This window comes from Tasmannia lanceolata, unplaced genomic scaffold, assembly GCF_043159265.1.
Source record: "Tasmannia lanceolata isolate RefF3 unplaced genomic scaffold, GAP_Taslan_0.1 ptg000007l, whole genome shotgun sequence".
In the NCBI taxonomy this organism is placed as follows: domain Eukaryota; kingdom Viridiplantae; phylum Streptophyta; class Magnoliopsida; order Canellales; family Winteraceae; genus Tasmannia; species Tasmannia lanceolata.
In genome coordinates this window covers 7,002,312-7,009,503 of record NW_027518684.1, presented here as the reverse complement: position 1 = coordinate 7,009,503, position 7,192 = coordinate 7,002,312, and positions in this window count along the sequence as shown.

Sequence of the window (7,192 nt, the reverse complement as noted above, 5' to 3'; positions counted from 1 at the left end):
AAACCCAACCGTGAGGATATGATCAAGGAGAGGGGAAGAAGAGGCGAGGGGAAATAAATAGAACAAGGAGAATGGGAGGGAAGAGTTAAAAAAGGACAAGAGGAGACAGAGGGAAAAGGGGGTGGCTCACATAGACGTCAGGGGAGACGAGGGGAGAAGGTAAAGATTGCTCTAAAAAAGGAAAAATAAATCTTTTTCGATCTGACAAGTTAGGGTTTTTTCAGAGGAGTCGAGATATTTATAAGAGATGGCATGTTTGGTAAGTAGCGTGCCTCGGGGTTACCCTATAGGATAACATAATGGGGACTCAAGATAACTTCAATGAGACAAGTGGTCCGTCACGGGAGGACTCCAGATAACTTCAATGCGATTTAAGGTTTTCAGTGAAATGGGTTTAAAAAGATTTTAAGTGGTGAGCCATGGTCGTAGTCTTTAAGATATGAGAAAACTTAAATGGTTAATTGACGAGTAGTGTGATTGGGCAGTGTCTCATAGGCAGATTGATGAAGCATCCCAAAAATCTAGTAAATAATATACTAAAAGAAACCTCAGATAAAAAACAGGCAAGATATCAATTAGTTACAAAAAATTTGAATTTTTGGATGGTTGGTAGTTTCAACTTTATTAACTGGAGAGGGGCGTCCTACATTCTAAAAGACAATGCTGTCCACTTCGTCTCCTCTATTTTTTTTATTTTATTTTTTTTATCTCCACCTCTTCCGGTTGTATTTGTTGCGCTGTCAGCAACCGATTCAACCTGGACGACGAAGAAGAAGAGATGATTTCAGGGTAGTATAAATAAAGTATGGTTCAACCTGTGGTAACTTGATAACAAATTATAATCCGAGGATTGAAACCCAAGTGCAATGGTTTCATTACAACAATCCCAAGATGAATGACTCCACCAACATTACTTGAATTGGAGAGTCTCTTGGGAAATTAAGAGGGTCTAACCGAGCAGAAGGCTGGATCTACGATTAAGAAAAACGAGGAGGTTCTCTTAGCTGGCCGAGGAAGGAAGTTTCAGAATTCCAAGAATCAGAAAGATGAGGCACATACCATATTAGATCAATGGCAAGAAAGTTCTGAACAAGGGCCTGAAAATAGTCGTGGTAAGTCAGGCTGCTTTGCTAGAGATTGTCATGCACCAAAGAAGAAAAACGAGGAAGGTAATACTGCAACATCTGGAGATTTCTGGATGTATGGTAGCGATGAGGAGTGAATTTCTTTTCTCCCCATCGAACAAGAACCTGATGATTCATTTGAAGCAACTCTTACGACTACAGAGGTTGTTGATGTTGTCAGTTCAGAGGACAAGTACAATAGTAACTGAACAAATTGATTCGGGATGTTCAAATCATGTGACAGATGTTCCGTTCGACAGTGACTTTGGTGTAGGTGATGCCGAATCAACAAAACCTTAGGAGGAGGTAAAACCTCAAGAGAAGTGATGCACAGAGATGAAAGTTTGGAAAGTTCAAAGTCTCCAGATGTGGCATGCGTAGCGATATCAGTTGAAGAAGTTTGTATCACCGAACCGACATCTGTTGAAGAAGTACAAGGTGTTCCTGAATGGGATGAAGCAATGAAGAGGAGATCCTAGCTTTCAAGAAGAATGAAACGAGAGATCTAGTTCCACTACTTGCTTGAGTGTCACTTATTTCTTGTAAGTGGGTGTACGAGGTAAAGACCAAAGTGGATGGATTGATAGAAAGGTTGAAGGCGGGACTTATTGCTGAAGGTTCTCTCAGAAATAATGGCTTGACTGTGATGAGACGTTCAGTCCAATAGCCAAAATTACGACGATACGTGTACTCATTGCTGTTGTTGCTTGTGGTGGAAGTTGTGTCAGATAGATATGAATTATGCTTTCGTGCATGGTGAATTGGATCGAGAAATTTTCATGGAACAACCCAGGGGGTTTAAGAGTACCAAGAATTCACAACACGTATGCAAATTGTGGAAGGTATTATATGGCCTGAATCAGCTCTGAGAGCGTTGTACTGTGAGATAGCAGAGTTTCTTACTACTTTTGAATGATTGAGCTGCAAGAAGTTTGTAAAGTTTAGAAAGGAGGTTGGCGTGACCAGGAGAGAGTCAACGCTGAGGGGGAGCGCCGAGAGTCATCGCCGACTCAACGCGGCGCCAGAGGGGACGGGTCGGTGTGAACGGTACGCAGTGAGGGCTGGTGCGGGCCCACATGTGTAGATGTATATCTTAGTTAAATTAGGAATGCTAATTAGTTAGTAGTTGAATCCTAGTTTGATTAGGAGTTATAGTTAGTTTAGTTGATGGTTTAGAATAGGAAAGTGGTTAAAGTAGTTTTAGTTTGTTAAAAGGAAGGTAGTTTTGAGTTTGTTTTAGAATATGTTGTTATGGTTTGTGGAGTTTAACTCCTACTTGGAATGTTCTTGTGTTACCTATAAAAAGATGAGTGCAGAATGTGAATGGGTAAAGAAAAAGAGAGTGGTGTAATATTTTGGATTAAAATATTAAAAGAGAAAAGTTTCTCTCCTTATTCTGTGGTCCGTCTTTTTGTAGGTTTTTGCTTCTTGTTTTCTACGAGTGGTATCAGAGCTTTGTGCTACGATCTTGATTTTCAACATGGAGATGGTTCTTTCTAGCAATATTTTACTTTAGAAGACATCACCAAACTCTTTCTGTAGAGAGGAAGTGAGGGAAAGATCAAAAGCATGATGTTCTTTTTGTAGAGAAAATGTTAGAGGGGGGAAGAGAGGCGTAGGTTTACTCTTTTTCCATTATAGAGAAAGAGAGGGAGAGTGAGTAAAATGTTATGAGGAGATACATTATCGGATTTTAAGAAAAGATTCGAGAGAATGCGAGAAGAAGCTCCTTACTTTCCCAGGCTCTGTTTGGTAGCAAGTATTTACCTCGCAGATGAGTGATGTAAGTAGCCTACAGGGAGTACACAAGCATTGGATTTACCTGGAACTTGCAAGGTAGTAGTGCTTGGTCGTCAACCTCGTAGAGCAGTAAGATGAGAGTGTCATTATGAATAATTGAATATAGAGAGAACATAGGGAAAGAGAAAAAAAAAACATCATTCCTAGAAAATCCAAGGCTTGGATTTCGTATGGAAGGGACACAGATGTCGCATCACCGGACACGAAATGATTCAACCAAGAGACGCAAATGCTGAATTGACATCCGAACAAGGAGTTACGGCTAGACCTGGCAAAAAGTGACCCGCACCCGCGGGTCCACCCGGCCCGCCCGCAAATTTGCGGGTGTGGGTCTCTAACTAGTGACCCGTTTGAAGTGGACCCACGGGTCCACCCGGCCCGTCAAAACTGGGCCGGGCCGGGTAAATCTGCGGGTGCCCGTAGCATAGAAAAAACAAAAAATGAAAAATGAAAAACATCAGACTTTAGGTTTTAAGCCAAAGGGCTTTTAGAGACCAAAATGCCCACGATATATATTCTCCCAAAAAATGAAAAGCATTAGACTTTTATTTTCTCCCTCAGTGTGTAGGGTTTTTGGCTTGCATCTCACAAACCCTCGTTTTTGCAGCAACGAAAGATTGTGGAAAGGGTATTTCAAACTCTCTCTCTCTCTCTATCTCTCTCTCTCTCTCTCTCAATAGGGTTAGGGCCTTAGGGGCTATGATTATTTTCTAATCTCTTGTTTGATGAAATGTTAGGGTTTTAAGAGATTATTTTCTAATCTCTTGTTTTTTTTTAAATAGAGCTGATAAATCGCACTCCCTACTTCGTGGGTTTTGTAGAAATACTCTCTGTTGTGGAGTTTATAAATTAAAAAAAGGGTTTTTGAGATAAAAAGAAAAACGATGTGCCTTGTGTCTGTGTGCTTAATTTGTTGTTGGTTTGTTTTTCTTGTTTTGGTTTTTACGTTGGGTGTGTAAGGACATGTGATCTTATTCTATAAATTTTTAAATTAAAATTGAAGGAGAGAATGTGGGTGACCGACCTATTTTGTGAAAATTGTCTATTGATATCCTTATCCTGCAAATTTTTAACTTAACATGGAAGGAGAGGATGTGGAGGACTGACCCATTTTGTGAAAATTGTCTATTGATATCCTTATCCTGCAAATTTTTAACTTAATATGGAAGGAGAGAATGTGGGTGACAGACCCATTTTTTTCATGTGAGTTTTGTTAATGGGTTTTCATTGGAGGTTAAATTGCACATTATCAATTCATTTATAATAGTCTGTGATGCTTGATTGCTCCCATTCATTTATTTAAAACATGTTATTTTACCTATGTTTAGATGAAGAATTACAATTCCTGGTTCCATTAAAACTTAGACATGGTAGCATGCAAGACAATACTTGTTTGTTTATTCCATTTTAGCACATGCAATTTTCCAATTAAAAGAGTTTATCTTATTTTAGCACATGCAATATTCTGATCTATCTTATGCAACTCGTGAGTAACCTTTCTATTTAACACCTATGGATTCAGATATCATTTTTTTGCAACTAGTGAGAGAGCAGCCATCATCCGTTAGGACCGCTACGCCATCGGCTCTTTCTCTCCCTCACTGTCCCTCTCTATTCGTCGCAACGGAAGTGACAGGTATAGCTTCCTAGTTCTTTCATTTTTTTTCCAATTTCTTACATTACTACTGTGTGTGGTTGTGTGTGTAAGAGGACTTTTATTATTGGTTTCTATATGTGATTTCTGTTTACAAAATTTATAATAGGATATTCAATTTCAATGGAATATGTGAACAAGAATCCCACTGTTGGTGTGGCCAATTTGTCCAATGATGATGATGATAGCCATCTGTTGCTTAATAATTTGTCTAACAGTGAAAATCCTCCGGCTACTGAAACTCTTTCAAATAAAAAAGCAACTATTTGGGATGATTATGAGAAATATAAGGATTCTTCTGGAAAAGAAAGGGCAAAATGTAAGTGGTGCAAAGTTGAATCTTATGCCATAGGGAGTAATAGTCATGGTACCACAAATTTGAGGAAACATCTCACTAAATGTACAAAATACAAGCATATGAGCATGGATGTAGACCAAATGCTATTTGATCAAGGGATGAAATTGTGTAAGTTAAAAAATTGTCAAGAGACTTATCATGAGAAAATGGCTATTTCCATAATGAAGCATAACTACTCATACTTAATGGTTGAACATGAAGGTACAAGAGATGTTCATAGTTATTTGAATTCAGATGTCAAACCATATTCTAGGAACACGGCGAAAGCTGATTGTTTGAAAATATATAAGAGGGAAAAAGAAAAGCTTAAGCTTGCTTTGGGTAAAGTTGATGGGAGGATTTGCTTTACTTCGGATGTATGGTCATCAATTACACGAGATGGGTATATTTGTCTTATGGCGCACTTTGTTGATGAGGATTGGCATTTGCATAGTAAAATTCTTAATTTTTATCACATTCCTCCTCCACACACTGGTTTCCTTTTGTCGGAGAAAATTTTTCAATTCTTGAAGGAATGGGGAATTGAAAAAAAAAGGTATTTTCTCTTACATTAGATAATACTTCTACTTGTGATAATCTACAAGACATATTAAAGAATCAACTTCGTATTCAAAATTCTTTGTTATGTGGTGGTGAGTTTTTTCACGTGCGATGTTCGGCACATATCTTGAACCTCATTGTTCAAGATGGATTGAAAATTGCTAGTGTTGCGATACAAAAGATTAGAGATAGTATCAGGTATGTGAAAGGATCAGAGGGTAGGTTGAGGAAGTTTGCAGCTTGTTGTGTACAAGTTGGTATTGTGACCTCAATGGGTTTGCGCATGGATATTCCCACTCGATGGAACTCTACTTTCTTCATGCTTGAATGCGCCATCAAATTTCGTACTGCATTCGTCCATTATGATCTTGTTGAAATGTGTTATATTTATTGTCCATCGGAAGAGGAGTGGGAAAGAGGAGTGAAAATTGCCAAATTCTTGAAATCATTTGCGGACATGACTAATCTTGTATCCGGTTCCGAGTACCCAACGGCAAACTTGTGTGTGGAGAATTCAGTTGCGTCTATTTGAGGAGATGATGTGTGAAGATAAAGTTATTAGTGATATGGCTCAAAATATGTACCAAAAGTTTGAGAAATATTAGGATTCTTATAGCAATGTTCTAGCTATGACGGTTGTTCTTGATCCTAGGTACAAGTTTGAATTTGTGAGATTTTGCTATGATAAGATCGATTCACATACGGCGGAGGGAAAAGTGTCATTTCTCAAAGGGAAGTTATTTTCACTTTTTCAAGAATATGTTGATCAATATTCCATGCACGATAAAGATACCACTTCGGTTGGGACTAATGGCACTCATTCCTTCACAGATGATATTTGTGTAAGTTACATAATTCTTGTCGCATTACATTATTTTTTTTAAGTTTCAATTTTTTTGTACTTGATATAAAAATTGCAATGATGTATGAATATGACTATTATAGAAAACGACGAAATGTCAGCAAGAAGTTGGAATTAGACCTTTACTTGGACGAGCCAGACTTTGATCCCAAAGAACATCAAATTTTGGATATTTTAGAGTATTGGAGAAGCAATCGTAGTAGGTATCCCATACTATGTAAGATGACACGCGTTATCATGAGCATACCAATAACCACGGTTGCTTCCGAGTCGGCTTTTAGCATTGGAGCTAAAGTCATCACAAAATATCGAAGCACGCTTAGTTCGGATAATGCACAAGCTTTGATTTGCTCTCAAAATTGGTTATTTGGCTATGAAGTTCAAAGTAAGTTGTAAAATTTAATTTATAACAATACAACATTTATTCATTTTATACTAGTATTTACTTCATTATTTATATTTGTAAATGTAGGTGAAGGTCCGAGTGATGATCAACTAATGGTGAAATTTTTCGAAGATGGCACTTCGGAAACAAGAGACCCCTCAATTGTGGACGGAATGTAAGGGATATAGCAACTTCTTTCGCTGGTTGCATTTTGTTTGATGTTATCGTGCGGTTGCATAAACTTTTTTTGTTTGTAAGATGTAGACCTATGCACAAGAGCTCTTCTGCATGCTAATCCTCTTTGTAGAATCATGCGGTTGCATAAACTCAGTTGATCAACTATGTGGTTGCCTGTTGTAGTGGAGCTCTTCCACATGCATCTGGTGGTGTTGAAGCCTATTGTAGTGTTGGAGCTATTCCACATAAGAGCTCTCCCACATGCATCTTATTTTAGATTGGCCAATCAATT